This window comes from Anomaloglossus baeobatrachus, chromosome 10 (genome assembly GCF_048569485.1).
Source record: "Anomaloglossus baeobatrachus isolate aAnoBae1 chromosome 10, aAnoBae1.hap1, whole genome shotgun sequence".
NCBI lineage: Eukaryota > Metazoa > Chordata > Amphibia > Anura > Aromobatidae > Anomaloglossus > Anomaloglossus baeobatrachus.
The window spans coordinates 124,158,434-124,178,379 of NC_134362.1; the positions used below are offsets into that span (position 1 = coordinate 124,158,434).

Below are 19,946 nucleotides of genomic sequence, written 5' to 3' on the forward strand. Positions count from 1 at the left end.
TTGGTTGTTTGATCCAGAATGTTTCTCCAGATAGGTCATGTGGAAATTTTCTTTCCTCAGTACAAATGTTTTCACTATGGCTTTGGAAAAATTTTTTGTATGTGCATCATGGTCATTTGACCCATTGTACTCTCAAGTAGCAATATATTGTACTGTTATGTTGTACTATGTACTAATTACGTGTTTATATGGTTTTGTAACCCTTTATGATCTTAGATAACTTTATCCTTGATAAAGACCTAAAAACAAGGTCGAAACGTTGGATGAATTATCCTTTTGCACAAATAAAGAATTTTCAGCATTCCAAGAGTTCTTTTCTTACGTTATTGATCACTATAGTGTGCCAGAGCTATTTCTATTGAATTGACTCTTATTTTTTCTGAGCACCTGCTATATACACAGTGACCCAGACATATTCAAGTTTCATTCAGAAGGCAGAGGGAAGCCTTAGCAGCTGAGCCTATATCTTGGCTTGTGAGCATTAGAACAGGCCGGCGATTACAGGGTAACATGAAAAATGTCCAGCTTGCATTATGACTAGAACATGACAATATCCTTTTAAGTGCTAACCTATGATGCGTTCCTAAGCAGTTGATGTTATATGTTCTACATTTCATTTTCTGCATACTTTACAAGTAGTAGAATTTGCTTTGATATAGGCAACTGGATTTTCACAATGAAAAGGCAAAGGATAACGCCCGAAAAAGACGCCATACATTATGTCAGTGCCATCACTGACAAACCTGGATTGACCATGAAATACATCAATCCCCTTAAAGGTGAGTTAAAACAAGTTTTAACTAAATTGCCTTAATATTGTCATGCATTAGAATGACTGTCTTAGGTAATGATAAATATTTTCTACAGGAAGAGGAGTGTTTGCTGAAACTGAAATCGAAAAAGGGAGTTTTGTTGCAGAATATCGAGGCGAGCTCACGTATGCACTTACGATGGTAGACAACTACTCGAGATTTATGGTTGTGGTACAAGTCAAAGATCTAATGGCCCATACTGCAGCGAAGGTCTTCCAAGCACACTTATGCAGACCTCATGGCTACTCAGAGAGAGTCCTCACAGATCAAGGCACAGCCTTTGAAGCGGAAATCTTCAAGGACTTCTGCAGCTTTTACCGATGCAGGAAGATGCGCACTACACCCTACCATGCTCAAACCAATGGTTATCAACCTGCTCAGGACTTTACCCCATATTCCAGATGTGGCCTTACAAGTGATTTATAGAGGGGTAACAATACGTTGGGATCACCGGATCTAATCTCCCTTTTTATACACCCTAAAATCTTGTTTGCTTTAGAATAAACAATAACATCATAAAGGTATAGCAGTACCGTTTCAAAGTTTCGGTGTCCCAAGCAGCATTCCATCAGCCTCTGGAAGGTTCCTGGCAAATTGCACAGCTCGAAGGGCATGCTTTTGAACTCGCAGAGACCCATCGGGGTGGCAAAGGCGGTCTTCTCCCGGTCTGCCTCAGCAACGGACACTTGCCAATAGCGACTAGTGAGATCAAGGGTAGAAAAATAATTTGCAGTTCTCAATGCAGCTAGCTATTCCTCAATACAGGGGAGTGGTGCTGTCCTTCTTCTTTAACAGGACCAACGGAGCTGCCCAGAGGCTACAACTGTCACGGATAACCCCAGCCTCCTTCATGTTGCTCAACATGTCCTTGGTACACTGGTAATGTGCAGGTAGTTTTGGCTTATATCTCTCTTTGATGGGTGGGTGTGCACTTGTGGGGATGTAGTGTTTGACCCCTTTTATTCTTCAAAAGTCTAGCGGATGTTTGCTGAAGACTTGCTCGTATTCTTGCACTAGCCTGTAGACCCCCTTCTTGTGATGTGAAGGTGTGGAGTCAGTGCCTACGTGTAATTCCTTACACCACTCCTATGGCTGACTTGGTGAGCTGTCACTGAATGGGTGGGCTGAAGCAATGGTGGATGCTGCTGTTTGGATAGCAAGTGTATCTACTGAGAACAGCTTATCAATGGTGGCAAATCGGAGCAGCTTAATCTCTTGCTCTCCGCAGTTCAACACTCTCATGGGCACTCTTCCCTTCCATATTAATGAATAAAACTATGATGTAAATAGCATATAGATACCCCACAAATGCAGATAAAAGTAGGTTATGGGAAAAGGGGGAAGAGAGAAACAGGAAAATAGTGGAATAAAGTATACCTTCCAGGTGGGAGAGGAAATGGCAGCACAGCCAGTGGAGGTGAAGCAAGGGGAGCCTGCAACTAAAGAGTTGAGAGCGTTATCACATGGTGACTGAGCCTGATTGTAACGGGAGCATAGAGGTGCCGATCCTGTCTTACCTGCGTTGGTGTAGAAGTGGGTGTCCTGTGGTGGAGTCAGCTATGTGCAGTGGTGGCCGTGGGTTCTTTTATGTGCGACCGTAGTAATAGCTGCGCCCACTTCCTGTATGGGAGTGGAATGCAGTGAGGGTAATGGAACGCACGCCTGCGCATTTGTGTTTAACGTCGCGCATGTGCAGAACGGAGAAAAGGCTGCGCTCACTTCCTAATGAAAGGGAGTGAGACGCATCTGGGAAGGGAAGGGAAAAGATTAGGGTTTGGGGATGATGAAAGGGCTTTCTACGGACAAGGATGGCAAAGGGTGGCAGTGACGGAAAGTCAGGCAGCCTGTCCTGTCCTGTCCTGTCCGTCCGTCTTTTTGTATCATGAATTGGAAAGACTGCAAGGGGGAGGGGAGGTGCTTGTGTCCAAAAGGAGGAGTTATTCAGATTCATTGCAGTGGGCGGCGGCTGCAAAAAGCACCATTCTTCTTGTTTTTGCTCTGCAAAACAGCCTTTTCAAGGGTTGGCTTGGGTGACAAAATGTCTTCTGTAGGCGTGGGTTTGTCTCCCTCTCCCTAAGATGTGTCCGGTATAGGCCAGGGTGCCACTCAAGGCCGTAACCAATTCGGGTTATAGCTTCTCGGCCTTTTGGCTAAGATCAAGTGTAGTTTCGGAGGACGCTACCTTGGTCGGTACTGGAAGGTGCCTGGGATTGCACGTCTGCCGGCCTTGAGGAAGTGTGTGCGCCTTCTGGTGACACATAGCCCTCTTGTGCCTGGACGGTTCCCAGGCAACGGGAGGCGATCACCTTTGTTATTTTGAAGTCCTACTGATAAACAGAAAAAAAAAAAATTAAATCTGTTCTTATCAGTTTAATATCTGATACGTCCCCTCTCTGGGGACCATATATTAAATGGATTTTTAGAACAAGGAGATGGAAAAAATCTTGCTCTGTCCACTCCACGCATTGACCTGGTATTGCAGTACCTCCAGGACCGGTGCACCCCTTCTTAACCCAGTTTCCAAAAGCAGAACTCAATTCACCTGATTCAAATGAGCCCCATTAGTGAATTGAAAGAAAGCAAAAACTTTATATGCACCTCAATTTGGCCAATTCACTTTTCACACTTTCACCCTTTTTTTTATCTTTCACACCTTTTACTTGCTTTATTGATGCAAAAAGCTGTGCCAAATAGCAAACTCATCTCCACTCAACTTGACCAACTCTGCTATGTCCCGTGCAGTATCTTATTCTCAGTCTTATCTAGATCATTTGCAATTGAATAGAATAGATCCCTTTTGGCTGCTTATGACTGTGTAAAATATGTAGTTTTACTGGGCTGGGATGAGAGAATCCATTGAAGCATGGTGTAGGGATTGTGGTTCCTGTGTGCTAAGAAGAGAGGCTGGCACCAGCCAGAAAGCCCCATTGCAGCCAATAATCACTTAATAACTTTTTCAACTTGTCATCATATGGGAGGCCTTCCATTCCTTGTAGTAGTCTAGTTGCCCACCTTTGAACTGACTCTAACTTCTGAATGTCCTTTTTAAAATGTGGAGCCCAAAACTGGTTCCCATATTCCAGATGTAGCCTTACAAGTGATTTATAGAGGTGTAACAATACGTTGGGATCACGGGATCTAATCTCCCTTTTTATACACCCTAAAATCTTGTCCCAAGCAGCATTCCATCAGCCTCTGGAAGGTTCCTGGCGCATTGCACAGCTCGAAGGGCATGCTTTTGAACTCGCAGAGACCCATAGGGGTGGCGAAGGCGGTCTTCTCCCGGTCTGCCTCAGCAACGGACACTTGCCAATAGTGACTAGTGAGATCAAGGGTAGAAAAATAATTTGCAGTTCTCAATGCAGCTAGCAATTCCTCAATACGGGGAGTGGTGCCGTCCTTCTTTTTTAACAGGATCAACAGAGCTGCCCAAAGGCTACAACTGTCACGGATAACCCCAGCCGCCTTCATGTTGCTCAACATGTCCTTGGTACACTGGCAATGTGAAGGTGGTATTGGCTTATAGCTCTCTTTGATGGGTGGGTGTGCACCTGTGGGGATGTGGTGTTGGACCCCTTTTATTCCCCCAAAATCTAGCGGGCTTCCCACCGGTAACCCGCTCCCCAGCTTGGATGGATGCTGAGGGAGCCCCTTTTGCCCGCAGGCTCTGGCCCTGGGAACTGTAGCCTTGGCGGTGACTGTGCTTCCCTCTACGGTGTGAGCTGTTGCCTTCAATCGGGTCTTGACTGCTGGGAAACCCTGGAGGTTCCTGTCGCTAACGGATTTGACCGGTTTTACGGCGACTCCTAGCCTGGTCGGGGTCCGTAGGCCCTGCCGGATGGTGCTGGCTTCTCTTCACTCCCCGATCTGGTACCGGCGGGCCACCGCCCATCCCCGGTCCGTACGGTTCACTCCAATCAGCCTCTCCTGCAGAAGGTCACCACCGTCTGCCAACCTTGCTGAGTGCCCGGGCCACACACCCGGACACGGTCAGTCTCCTCTCCTCTTCACTTCTCTAACTCCAAAACTGATCTCCAATCTGACTCCTTTTCCCGCCTCCAGGACTGTGAACTCCTCGGTGGGTGGGATCAACCGCCTGGCCCACCCCCTGGTGTGGACATCAGCCCCTGGAGGAAGGCAACTAGGATTTGTGTTTAGCTTCGGTGTGCCTAGCCGGAGTGTAGAGTGTGTTGGTGTAGTACCTGTGACGACCTGGCTTGTCCAGGGCGCCACATTCCCCTATAGCAAAATGCAGACCGTCCGCGGGCTGCCCGTCCATCACCGGTTTTATTTTCACAACTGAAAAAGAATAAAACGGTAAAACATGTAAAAGCATCATAAACATTTTACAACGGTACAGCTTCCGCTCTTCTCCCACCCAAACAACCTGGCCCTGATGCTGCCCCTAAGAAGCGGGCAGCACCCCTTGACCCCAGTCCAGCACCAAGTTGCCCGAGCGGGTTCTGTCTCTTTCAGGGGGCCCACGTCCAAGGGGACCCCTGAACCCCCGGAGGATCGCCACCGGTTACGGTAGTGGCGGGCCTAGGCCATCCCTTTCCTCCAGGCCCATCCTCCCAAATCAGCCTCTCCTGGTCGGTAAGCACCCTCTCCGGGTACCAATGCGGTCAACAGAAATAAGCCTGGAAAGCCTTAGCAGCGGTGCGGCCGGTTAAGTCCTTAACTGGGACAACCACCAGGAACCTCGAGTAGTGGTCTACGATGGTCAGAGCGTAGGTGTACCCACTTCGGCTGGGGGTGAGCTTTACATGGTCAAGGGCAACCAGCTCCAGCGGTTGGTGTGTAATGATCGGGTGTAGGGGTGCCTTCTGGCTGGCCTCGTCCTTCCTTCTCAATGCGCAAGGGCCACATTCTCGGCACCAGGCCTCCACAGATTCCCGCATTCCACTCCAATAGAACCGCTCTCTTAACAACATCTCTAGCTTCTTCCACCCGAAGTGCACTGCACCATCATGGTATGCTTGCAGGACGGTGGGCACGTTAGCCTGGGGAATCACCAGCTGGCGGATCTTCTCGTGAGTCTTTGGATTAATCAGCTCGCGATACAACTTCCCCTGGTGTAGGTATAGCCGGGTCCGTTCTTGCCACAGACGTTGGGCTTCGGCAGGGGCAGCAGGGTCTATCCCAGCAGAACCCTGTTCCATTAGAGTCTTGACCAGGCGGACAGCAGGTGCCTGGTCCTGAGCTTCCTGCCAGTCCTGTCGGGGCAGCGGATCCAGGTTCACCCGTTGTTGGTAGACGTGCACCTTCTCAGTGAATGGCCGGTGAAATGCAGGCAACTCGATCTCTTCGAGGTCATCATCCTCTGGCCCCTCTTCCGACAGGTGGGGCATCCGGGAGAGTGCATTGGCATTGACGTTGGTACGGCCGGCCCGGTACTTGATGGTGAAATCGTAGTTGGCTAACCTGGTCACCCACCGCTGCTCCAACGCGCCCAGCTTGGCCGTATCTAGATGGGTCAGCAGGTTATTGTCTGTGTACGCGGTGAACTTGGCTGCTGCCAGGTAATGGCGGAACCGCTCGGTGATAGCCCACACCAGTGCCAAGAGCTCAAGCTTGAAGGAGATGTAGTTCTCAGGGTTCCTCTCAGTCGGTCGGAGTTTTCGGCTAGCATAAGCTATTACCTTTTCCCTTCTGTCTTGGACCTGGGATAGAACAGCCCCCAAGCCCACATTGCTGGCGTCGGTGTAGAGGATGAATGGGCGGCTGTAGTCAGGGTACGCTAGGATTTCCTCTCCGGTCAGGGCTGTTCTCAGCTGGCGGAAGGATTCCTCATGCTTTTCTTCCCACACCAATGGGGCTACTAGGGATCTACCACCCTTGGTCTGTCCTACGAGGAGGTCTTGCATGGGGGCAGCCATCTTTGTGTACCCCTTAATGAAGCAACGGTAATATCCCACCAGGCCCAGAAACTGCCTCACTTCCCTCACTGTGGTCGGTCTCGGCCAGTCTTGGATGGCGGTGATCTTCTTGGGGTTGGGGGCGACACCTTCCGCACCAACCACATGTCCTAGGTACTGCACTCTGGGTTTCAGCAGATGACACTTTGAGGGCTTCAACTTCATCCCATACTTGGCAAGGGACGCGAACACCTCGGCTAGGTGCTCCAGGTGGGCTTCATACGTCTGTGAGTACACAATCACATCATCCAAGTACAGCAAAACGGTCCCATAGGCAGTCTTCTCTCGGTCTTCCGGTGCCACGGCCACCTGCCAGTACCCGCTGGTGAGGTCAAGGGTGGAGAAGTAGTTAGCGGTTCTCAGCGAGGCCAGGGACTCTTTGATGCGGGGCAGAGGGTAAGCATCCTTATGCGTTATCTGGTTAATCTTCCGGTAATCCACACACATCCGCATGGTGCCATCCTTCTTCTTAACCAGCACCAACGGAGCGGCCCAGGGACTACAGCTGTCCCTAATAACCCCTGCCTCCTTCATGTTCCTCAATATGTCTTTGGCGCATTGGTAGTGCGCAGGGGGAATAGGCCTGTATCTCTCTTTAATAGGGGAGTGTGTACCGGTAGGGATGTGGTGTTGAACCCCTTTAATCTGCCCAAAATCTAGAGGGTGCTTGCTAAAAACCCGCTCATACTCCTGTACCACCCGGTATACCCCTTCCTTGTGGTGTATGGGGGTATCATCAGTGCCGACATGTAGCTCTCGATACCACTCGCCTAACTCCCCCAGGGATGAGTGGGAACCGGCAGCAGGCGGTGTGACCGGGGGAACGGCTTCATGGATCGTGTGGGGATCTAGAGTGAGCAATTTGGCAAGGGTAGCGTACCGGGTGGTGCATGAATGCACACATATTGGTTTTATAATCTTATTGTATTACTTTATATTCTTATTTCACTTGTGCATATCTCCACCATAATCCTGGCTAAGAAATATAGCTTTTTTTGGGGTACACAGGTAGTAAGGTCTTCTTTCTATTTCTTTAGGGGTGATATAGCCTGGTGGAACTCTAGACCTCTAACATTATATATGCACCCTTTTTCTTTATGGTTCTTGGACACCTTATAACATTCTTCCATACATATATATCTTTCTCATAAATTATAAATAATTAGGCATTTTTATATATTTTATTTACATTTTCATAAATAACTTTTTACAAAGCATGGGGGACATTCTCACATACATATAATTTTCATGTACGCATTCTGAAAATTTACGCATAAACCGTACACACTCCTTTTTGTAACAATTTCTATAACTCATTCGCTGAACTCTCATCCCGGATATTCATTCTTACACCGAATTTCCTGTTATAACACAACATTCATGATTTTTATTCAATTTATTTTTATTTTTTAGGTTTATTAGTAGTGATGAGCGAGTACTAAAAAGCTCGGGTGCTCGAAGCTCGGGCCGAGCCTCCCAAGATACTCGTGTACTCGGCCCGAGCACCGAGCCCAATGTTATCCTATGGGAGACCCGAGTATTTTTGTGAAATGACCACCGGCAGCATGTAGAAACCCTAAAAATGGCACAAAAGTCTCCGAAGAGTGCTCAAATGACATGGCAACAGCATGGGGAAGACCCCTTGAAGCATTTATCACTCAAAAGTCACAGCTTTGAATAATTTTGTCCGCGTTTTACGCCATTTTTACGGACTCACCAGAAAACCTTCCAAAATGACACCAAAATGATTTTTCATAGTATCATAGTATCATAGTATCATAGTTTTTAAGGTTGAAGGGAGACTCTAAGTCCATCTAGTTCAACCCGTAGCCTAACATGTTGATCCAGAGGAAGGCAAAAAACCCCAATGTGGCAAACAAGTTCCAATGGGGAAAAAATTTCCTTCCTGACTCCACATCCGGCAATCAGACTAGTTCCCTGGATCAATACCCTGTCATAAAATCTAATATACATAACTGGTTATATTAAATTTTTCAAGAAAGGCATCCAGGCTCTGCTTAAATGTTAGTAGTGAATCACTCATTACAACATCATGTGGCAGAGAGTTCCATAGTCTCACTGCTCGTACAGTAAAGAATCCTCGTCTGTGATTATGATTAAACCTTCTTTCCTCAAGACGTAGCGGATGCCCCCGTGTTCCAGTCGCAGGCCTAGGTGTAAATAGATCATTGGAAAGGTCTCTGTACTGTCCCCTCATATATTTATACATTGTGATTAGATCTCCCCTAAGCCTTCGTTTTTCCAGACTAAATAACCCCAAGTTTAATAACCTGTCTTCGTATTGCAGCCCCCCCATTCCTCTAATAATCTTGGTCGCTCTTCTTTGCACCCTCTCCAGTTCAGCTATGTCCTTCTTATATATCGGTGACCAGAATTGTACACAGTATTCTAAGTGCGGTCGCACTAGTGACTTGTACAGAGGTAGAACTATATTTTTTTCATGAACACTTATACCTCTTTTAATACATCCCATTATTTTATTAGCCCTGGCAGCAGCTGCCTGACACTGTCCACTAAAGTGAAGTTTACCATCCACCCATACACCCAAGTCTTTTTCTGTGTCTGTTTTACCCAGTGTTCTACAATTAAGTACATAATCATAAATGTTATTTCCTCTACCCAAGTGCATGACCTTACATTTATCTACATTAAACTTCAATTGCCACTTCTCAGCCCAATCCTCCAATTTACATAAATCTCCCTGTAATATAAAATTATCCTCCTCTGTATTGATTACCCTGCAGAGTTTAGTATCATCTGCAAATATTGAAATTCTACTCCGCATGCCCCCAACAAGGTCATTTATAAATATGTTGAAAAGAAGCGGGCCCAATACTGACCCCTGTGGTACCCCACTATGAACTGAGACCCAGTCCGAGTACGTACCATTAATAACCACCCTTTGTTTCCTATCACTGAGCCAGTTTTTAACCCAGTTACACATATTTTCCCCTATCCCCATTATTCTCATTTTATGTACCAACCTTTTGTGTGGCACCGTATCAAAAGCTTTTGAAAAGTCCATATACACAACATCCACTGCATTTCCCTGGTCCAGGCTTGAACTTACCTCTTCATAGAAGCTGATCAAATTAGTTTGACAGGATCGATCCCTCATAAACCCATGTTGATACTCTGTCATAAGGTTATTTTTCTTGAGATACTCCAGTATAGCATCTCTCAAGAAACCCTCAAGGATTTTACCAACCGTAGAGGTTAAACTTACCGGCCTATAATTTCCCGGCTCAGTTTTTGTCCCCTTTTTGAATATTGGCACCACATTTGCTATGCGCCAGTCCTGCGGTACCGACCCTGTTATTAAGGAATCTGAGAAGATTAAAAATAATGGTCTATCTATCACAGAACTCAATTCCTGTAGTACTCTGGGGTGTATGCCATCCGGGCCCGGAGATTTGTCAACCTTAGTGATTTCGAGGCGGCGGCGTACTTCCTGCTGGGTTAAGCAGGTAATATTCAAGGGTGAATTTATGGCATCACTGGTCATGTCATCTGCCATGGCATTTTCTTGTATAAAAACCGTAGAAAAAAAGTCATTCAGCAGGTTGGCTTTACCCTCATCCCCTTCCACCATTTCACCAAGACTATTTTTAAGGGGGCCAACACTATCGCTTTTCAGTTTTTTACTGTTTATGTAGTTAAAGAATATTTTAGGATTATTTTTACTTTCTCTCGCAATGAGTTTCTCTGTCTCATACTTAGCTAACTTAATTTGCTTTTTACATATTTTATTTAATTTTCTATAATTATATAATGCCTCATCACTACCTACCCTCTTTAATTCTTTTAAGGCTTTCTGTTTTTCTTTTATTGCTTCCCTTACAGCTCTATTTAGCCATAGGGGTTTCCTCCTATTTCTAGCATGTTTGTTCCCATAGGGTATATTTTCTGCACAAGCCCTATTCAGGATGCTCATAAAAGTCTCCCATTTGCTTTGTGTACTTTTATTACTTAGTACATCATCCCAGTTTATTGCACTAAGATCATCTCTCAACCGTTTAAAATTTGCTTTCCTGAACTTTAGTGTCCTTGTAGCCCCTCTACTATACATCTTACTAAAGAATACATGAAAACTTATTATTTTGTGATCACTATTCCCCAAGTAACCCCCAACTTGTATATTTGATATGCGGTCTGGCCTATTGGTTAGTACAAGGTCTAGTAGTGCTCCCCCTCTTGTGGGGTCCTGTACCATTTGTGAAAGGTAATTATCTTTCATTGTTATCAAAAATCTATTTCCTTTGCTGGAACTGCAAGTTTCTGTTCCCCAATTTATATCAGGATAGTTAAAGTCTCCCATAATAATTACCTCTCCGAGACTCGCTGCTTTATCAATTTGCTTTATGAGGAGATTCTCTACCTCTTCCATAATATTCGGCGTCTTATAACACACCCCTATCAGTATTTTATTATTCATTCTCCCCCCCCTTATCTCCACCCATAGGAACTCTACATTCTCAGTACCCTCACATATGTTGTCACGCAGGATGGGTTTTAAGGATGATTTTACATACAGACACACACCTCCCCCTCGCTTATTTGTACGGTCATTCCTGAATAGGCTATAACCCTGTAAATTAACAGCCCAGTCATAGCTCTCATCCAGCCATGTCTCTGATATCCCCACTATATCATAATTTTCTTCCAACAATATTAATTCTAATTCCTCCACCTTATTTGTGAGGCTTCGGGCATTAGTGTACATGCACGTTACGTATGACTCTGTACCTATATTCCTGCTTACTGTATTGACTGTCCTAACCCTTCCCCCCGTACCACCCCCAATTTCATTACTTGTGCCCTGGTCACTATCTGCACTACATTCCCCTTCTATAAAGTGAATACCCTCGCCCCCCATTCCTAGTTTAAACACTCCTCCAACCTTCTAGCCATTTTCTGCCCCAGCAGAGCTGCACCCTCCCCATTAAGATGCAGCCCATCCCTAGCATAGAATCTGTAGCCAACTGAAAAGTCGGCCCAATTCTCCAGGAACCCAAAACCCTCTTTCCTACACCAATTCTTGAGCCACCTGTTAACCTCCCTGATCTCTCTTTGCCTCTCTGGTGTGGCTCGTGGCACAGGTAGTATTTCCGAAAATACCACCTTTGAGGTCCATGCTTTAAGCTTACAACCTAATTCCCTGAAATCATCTTTAAGGACCTTCCACCTACCTCTAACTTTGTCATTTGTGCCAATATGTACAATGACCGCTGGGTCCTCCCCAGCCCCTCCCAGTAATCTGTCAACCCGATCAGCGATGTGCCGAACTCGAGCGCCAGGAAGACAACACACTGTTCGGCGATCCCTGTCTTTGTGACAGATTGCCCTATCTGTCCCCCTAATAATTGAGTCCCCCACTACCAGTACCTGTCTTGCCTGCCCTGCACTCCTATTCCCCCCCTTACTGGAGCAGACACTTTCATAGCGGAAATGTTAAGGGCACATACCCAATAGTGAGATAGAGCTAATGTATGTTACTTTTTGAGATCAATACATGAAAGATTTTACGTAAAACATTGTGTGGCACTCCGATGTCCCTGAGAAGAGACGTACATAAAGGCCTCTGAGTCTAATGTGCCCATTTTGAGGAACTGAGTCTTTGTAGTATTTTCCTTTGCCAGGGCAGTCCAAAATTGTGAGGTTCACCAATGCCCCTGCATACAGACGTGCATGATGGCCTGTAAACCTGAAGTGCCCATTGTAAGGAAGTGGGTCTATTGTAGTATAGCCCTTAGGCAGGGCAGCCAAAAATTGGGAGGCTCCACGTTGTCCCTGGATAGAGACGTGCATGAGGGCCTCAAAACATTAAGTGTCCAGTGTCAGGAAGTGGGTGTATTATAGTATAGCCCTTAGGCAGGGCAGCCAAAAATTGGGAGGCTCCACGTTGTCCCTGGATAGAGACTTGCATGAGGGCCTGTAAACCTGAAGTGCCCATTGGAAGGAAGTGGGTCTTTTGTAGTATAGCCCTTTGGCAGGGCAGCCAAAAATTGGGAGGCTCCACGTTGTCCCTGGATAGAGACGTGCATGAGGGCCTGTAAACCTGAAGTGCCCATTGGAAGGAAATGGGTCTTTTGTAGTATAGCCCTTTGGCAGGGCAGCCAAAAATTGGGAGGCTCCACGTTGTCCCTGGATAGAGACATGCATGAGGGCCTCAAAACATTAAGTGTCCATTGTCAGGAAGTGGGTGTATTATAGTATAGCCCTTAGGCAGGGCAGCCAAAAATTGGGAGGCTCCACGTTGTCCCTGGATAGAGACGTGCATGAGGGCCTGTAAACCTGAAGTGCCCATTGGAAGGAAGTGGGTCTTTTGTAGTATAGCCCTTTGGCAGGGCAGCCAAAAATTGGGAGGCTCCACGTTGTCCCTGGATAGAGACGTGCATGAGGGCCTCAAAACATTAAGTGTCCATTGTCAGGAAGTGGGTGTATTATAGTATAGCCCTTTGGCAGGGCAGCCAAAAATTGGGAGGCTCCACGTTGTCCCTGGATAGAGACGTGCATGAGGGCCTCAAAACATTAAGTGTCCATTGTCAGGAAGTGGGTGTATTATAGTATAGCCCTTAGGCAGGGCAGCCAAAAATTGGGAGGCTCCACGTTGTCCCTGGATAGAGACGTGCATGAGGGCCTCAAAACATTAAGTGTCCATTGTCAGGAAGTGGGTCTTTTGTAGTATAGCCCTTTGGCAGGGCAGCCAAAAATTGGGAGGCTCCACGTTGTCCCTGGATAGAGACGTGCATGAGGGCCTCAAAACATTAAGTGTCCATTGTCAGGAAGTGGGTGTATTATAGTATAGCCCTTTGGCAGGGCAGCCAAAAATTGGGAGGCTCCACGTTGTCCCTGCATAGAGACGTGCATGAGGGCCTCAAAACATTGTTCCCATTGCAAAGGAGCGGGTCTCCTGTCGTTGTAATGTCCATTCTGCAAAGAATGGGCGAAAAAATTTACCACTGGGGGTATACCTGAAACAAAGGCCTAACTCTTGTAACGGTCATCATGGTGGCGCATGAGGAGAAGGAGGAGCAGTCCAGCGATTATCCAAAGTCCAGAAGTGTGTACCCATGGGTGACTGGAGGTACATGGCAAATTCCCGTTACAAACTTTAAATTCCGCTCTCATTTGCTGGTGGTGTGGTGAAGTCTGGCCCAATCCAACCCTTGTTCATCTTGATCAGAGTCAGCCTGTCAGCATTTTCAGTTGACAGGCGGGTGCGTTTATCTGTAATGATTCCACCTGCGGCACTAAAAACACGCTCTGACAAAACGCTAGCGGCAGGGCAGGCCAGGACTTCCAAGGCGTAGAGAGCCAATTCATGCCACGTGTCCACCTTGGATACCCAATAATTGTAAGGCACAGAGGAATGTCGGAGTACAGTTGTTCGATCTGCAAGGTACTCCTTGAGCATCTGGGCAAACTTAGGATTTCTTGTGGCACTACCCCGCACCTCAGGGGCTGTGGTACGTGAGGGGCTGAGAAAACTGTCCCACATCTTAAAGACTGTTCCCCTACCTCTGGCGGATTGGACTTGTGCCTCTCTCGGCTGTACGCCTTGGTTGTCCACTGATTCCTGACCTATGCCGCTAGCGTTTTGTGAGGGGAATGCTTTGCCTACTTCCGTGACTATGGCCTTCCGGAACTGCTGCATTTTGGTTGACCTCTCCGCCTCGGGAATAAGAGACATAAAGTTCTCCTTGTAGCGTGTGTCTAACAGTGTTACCAACCAGTAATGATTGTCGGCCAAGATGTTCTTAACGCGAGGGTCACGAGACAGGCAGCTTACCATAAAGTCAGCCATGTGCGCCAGACTCTTAACAGCCAGGACTTCAGTAGCCTGACCAACACGTTGACTGAACATGCTGTCCTCCTCCTCCTCCTCCTCCTCCTCATCTACCCTGTCCTCTGGCCAGCCACGCTGAACCGAGGATATGACTGGTGTGCATGTCATATCCTCAATTTGGCCGGAGATTTGCTCCATGTCTTCATCCTCCTCCTCGTCATAGTCCTCCACTGCACGTTGTGATGAGACGAGGCTGGGCTGTGTGTTATCACCCACACCCACTACTGTTTCTTGCTGCAACTCATCGCGCTCCGCCTGCAATGCATCATGTTTGGTTTTGAGCAGAGACCGTTTTAGAAGGCAGAGTAGCGGTATGGTGACGCTAATAATGGCGTCATCACCACTCACCATCTTGGTGGAGTCCTCAAAGTTTTGGAGGATGGTACATAGGTCGGACATCCATCTCCACTCCTCAGGTGTTATGTGTGGAGTTTGACCCATTTCCCGACGGCTTAGGTGATGCAGGTACTCAACAACTGCCCTCTTCTGCTCACATATCCTGACCAACATGTGCAGAGTTGAATTCCAACGCGTGGGGACATCACACACCAGTCTGTGAGCCGGAAGATGCAAACTGCGCTGAAAGCCGGCAAGGCCGGCTGAAGCAGTAGGTGACTTTCGAAAATGTGCAGACAGGCGGCGAACTTTTACCAGCAGATCAGACAGCTCTGGGTATGACTTTAGAAACCGCTGAACCACGAGGTTGAGCACATGGGCCACGCATGGAACATGTGTCAGCTGGCCTCGCCTCAAAGCCGCCACCAGGTTCCAGCCATTGTCACACACGACCTTTCCTGGCTTTAGGTTCAGAGGTGTGAGCCAGTGATCTGCCTGCTGTTTCAGAGCTGTCCACAGCTCTTCTGCATTGTGGGGTTTGTCACCTATGCAGATTAGCTTCAGCACAGCCTGTTGCCGCTTCGCCGAGGCAGTGCTGCAGTGCTTCCAGCTTGGGACTGGTGTGGAGGGTACAGTGGATGAGGATGCGCAGGAGGAGGAGGAGGCTGAAGAGCATGACATTCCGGAGCTGTAGAGTGTGGGTGAAACACTGACTGAGGTAGGGCCTGCAAACCTTGGTGTGGGAAGGACGTGTTCCATCCCTCGCTCAGACTGGGTCCCAGCTTCCACAATATTAACCCAGTGTGCCGTCAACGAGATGTAGCGGCCTTGCCCACAAGCACTTGTCCACGTGTCTGTGGTTAGGTGGACTTTGGGTGAAACAGCGTTGTTCAGGGCACGTGTGATGTTTTGTGACACGTGGTTATGCAACGCGGGGACGGCACACCGGGAGAAATAGTGGCGGCTGGGGACCGAGTAACGTGGGACAGCTGCCGCCATCAGGTCGCGGAATGCTTCTGTCTCCACCAGCCTAAAAGGCAACATTTCCAGCGCAAGCAGTCGCGAAATGTTAGCATTTAGAACTGTGGCATGTGGGGTGTTGGCAGTGTATTTGCGCCTGCGTTCAAAGGTTTGCTGAATGGATAACTGAACGCTGCGCTGGGACAAGGACGTGCTTGATGATGGTGTTATTTCTGAGTAGGCAACTGCAGGTGCAGGACCGGAGGAGGCTTGTTCGCAGGCAGCATGGACAGGGGATTGGCTCGCATGCACAACCAGCGAAGACGTAGCAGTGACATTAGCAAGCACTGCTCCTCGACTCTGTTGTACTTCCCACAAAGTCGGGTGCTTGGCTGACATGTGCCTGATCATGCTGGTGGTGGTCAGGCTGCTAGTTTTGGTACCCCTGCTGATGCTGGCACGGCAGGTGTTGCAAATGGCCTTTTTAGAATCATCTGGATCCAACTTAAAAAACTGCCAGACTCGGGAAGACCTAACATTTGTACAGGCACCTTGTGTCGTGTTGTTGTTGCGGGGAACGGTTGCCTGACTTCTGCCTGGAGCCACCACCCTGCTTCTTACTGCCTGTTGGGATGCTACGCCTCCCTCCCCGTGTGCACTGCTGTCCTCGCTCTGCATATCCTCCTGCCAGGTTGGGTCAGTTACTGGATCATCCACCACGTCGTCTTCCTCTTCCGCACCCTGCTCCTCCTCCTGACTTCCTGACAATTGTGTCTCATCATCGTCCACCCCTTGTTGAGACACGTTGCCAACTTCGTGAGAACGTGGCTGCTCAAATATTTGGCCATCTGTACATACGATCTCCTCATGACCCACTTCAACATGAGCTGGCGAGAGGCCAGAATGTGCGAATGGAAACGTGAACAGCTCTTCCGAGTGTCCAAGTGTGGGATCATTAATGTCCGAGGACGTGTACTCAGCCTTGTGGTAGGAAGGAGGATCAGGTTCTGAAATGTGCGGTGCAGTATCACGGCTACTGACACTTGACCGTGTGGAAGACAGAGTGTTTGTGGTGGTGCCAATCTGACTGGAAGCATTATCCGCTATCCAACTAACAACCTGTTGACACTGGTCTTGGTTCAAGAGCGGTGTACTGCTGCGGTCCCCAAGAATTTGGGACAGGACGTGCGAGCGACTAGATGTGGCCCTTTGTTGTGGCAAAATTATTGCTTGCCCACGACCTCGGCCTCTGCCTGCACCACCATCACGTCCACTTCCTTGTTCCTTGCCAACGCCCTTGCGCATTTTGCAATGCTGTGCTGACGTGTATTCACTAGACTTGGGCGTTATATCAAAGTTTGTGCAAATTGTGCACCTGTACGCTGCCACCGACAGGCACACACGTGCGGTTTTTAAATGCAAGCACGGACGCACTAAGAACCTAACAGGTTTTAGGAGCAAAAATTAATGATGAGAACTCTGACACTATCAGCCACTGCTGACTGACGTGTATTATACACTACACTTGTGCGTTATATAATAGTTTGGTAAAAACGCACACAAGTGCACCTGTACGCTGCCACCGACAGGCACACACGTGCGGTTTTTAAATGCAAGCACGGACGCACTAAGAACCTAACACAGGTTTTAGGAGCAAAAATTAATGACGAGAACTCTGACACTATCAGCCACTGCTGACTGACGTGTATTATACACTACACTTGTGCGTTATATAATAGTTTGGTAAAAACGCACACAAGTGCACCTGTACGCTGCCACCGACAGGCACACACGTGCGGTTTTTAAATGCAAGCACGGACGCACTAAGAACCTAACACAGGTTTTAGGAGCAAAAATTAATGACGAGAACTCTGACACTATCAGCCACTGCTGACTGACGTGTATTATACACTACACTTGTGCGTTATATAATAGTTTGGTAAAAACTCACACAAGTGCACCTGTACGCTGCCACCGACAGGCACACACGTGCGGTTTTTAAATGCAAGCACAGACGCACTAAGAACCTAACACAGGTTTTAGGAGCAAAAATTAATGACGAGAACTCTGACACTATCAGCCACTGCTGACTGACGTGTATTATACACTACACTTGTGCGTTATATAATAGTTTGGTAAAAACGCACACAAGTGCACCTGTACGCTGCCACCGACAGGCACACACGTGCGGTTTTTAAATGCAAGCACGGACGCACTAAGAACCTAACACAGGTTTTAGGAGCAAAAATTAATGACGAGAACTCTGACACTATCAGCCACTGCTGACTGACGTGTATTATACACTACACTTGTGCGTTATATAATAGTTTGGTAAAAACGCACACAAGTGCACCTGTACGCTGCCACCGACAGGCACACACGTGCGGTTTTTAAATGCAAGCACGGACGCACTAAGAACCTAACACAGGTTTTAGGAGCAAAAATTAATGACGAGAACTCTGACACTATCAGCCACTGCTGACTGACGTGTATTATACACTACACTTGTGCGTTATATAATAGTTTGGTAAAAACGCACACAAGTGCACCTGTACGCTGCCACCGACAGGCACACACGTGCGGTTTTTAAATGCAAGCACGGACGCACTAAGAACCTAACACAGGTTTTAGGAGCAAAAATTAATGACGAGAACTCTGACACTATCAGCCACTGCTGACTGACGTGTATTATACACTACACTTGTGCGTTATATAAGAGTTTGGTAAAAACGCACACAAGTGCACCTGTACGCTGCCACCGACAGGCACACACGTGCGGTTTTTAAATGCACGCACGGACGCACTAAGAACCTAACAGCCGCAGCCCCTAGTAGAAGAGCAATAACGTATAGGAGGAAAATCGGGTGCGTGCCGCGCTGTCACCAAAGGAAACTGATGTTAATTATTTCATCTCTTTATTCTTTTTTCCGGTCAATGTGTTTCAGAGATCACTGTCTCCTTCATCAGGGCAAAAAAAGAACAGTATGCAATCAAAGGAGGAAGAACCTCTATATATACACATATGGAGCTACGTCAGAGGACTGACTGCTGTATTTCAAATACTGCCGGGATGGTCAACTGTTACAATACCGGCCATAAAAGTTCTCAAGTGATATATTGAGAAACATTTATAAAATCACTGGGGTATAGTGTTTCAAATTTCATCAGCTTTTTGAGACAAAAATCAGAAAAAGAAGAAGAAGAAGGACAAAATGAAAAAAAGAAAAAAAAGAAGAAAAAAAAAACAAAAAGGGAGCATTGAGCTCCAGACCCTGTATTGAGTCTTAGAAGTGTAGTGACAAGTGCATCTGTCCACAACCCTGTAAGGGTGAACGGGATGACGGACAAGAAAAATTATGTTCGTGGCAAAAAATGGTGGTGTTGCTATATAAAATTGCATTAAGAATAAAGAAAGGAAAAATTTCTTTATAAAAGTAGTGAAGAAAAAAGTGGAAAAAAGGGGAGTGTAAGCCATTTTACTAATAAATAGTGATGAGCGAGCATGCTTGTTACTACTCGGTACTCGCACGAGTATCACTGTACTCGGTCTACTCGACGGGGACCGAGTAATCTCGCGATACTCGTGCTGTACTCGTGGTCTTCATCCCTGCATGTTGGCGCTCTTTTGAGAGCCAGCCCTCATGCAGGGATTGGCTGGCAGACCACTGCAATGCCAGCCCTGTTAGTTGTGGAATTGCAGTGATTGGCCGGCCTGCACAGCGTGACCGAGCCTTTATACCGGCGGGCGCACAGCTATCCAGACAGTCAGTGCAGGGAAAGGGTCGCTGCTTCAGGGAAAGGTTTGCGGCCCTTTATAGCTATTTCCGTAGCAGGGCTGCAAACAGTGTGACCAAAAGTCCTTCTCAGGACTATTCTAGTTGTATACAGGCAGGCAGGGTATAGCCAGGTCGGAGTACAGTAGCAGAGTCCTTCTCAGGACTATTGTTGCTGTATACAGGCAGGGTATAGCCAGGTTGGAATACAGGCTAGAGACCAAAAGAGTCCTTGTCAGGACTATTGTAGCAGTATACAGGCAGGCAGGCAGGCAGG

The 19,946-nt window shown here is 47.4% G+C and overlaps 1 pseudogene; it reads left to right on the top strand.

Moving 5' to 3' along the window:
- The first annotated feature begins 3,113 nt into the window (after positions 1-3,113).
- On the top strand, positions 3,114-3,319 carry LOC142255541 (U2 spliceosomal RNA; annotated as a pseudogene).
- Positions 3,320-19,946: the final 16,627 nt, after the last annotated feature.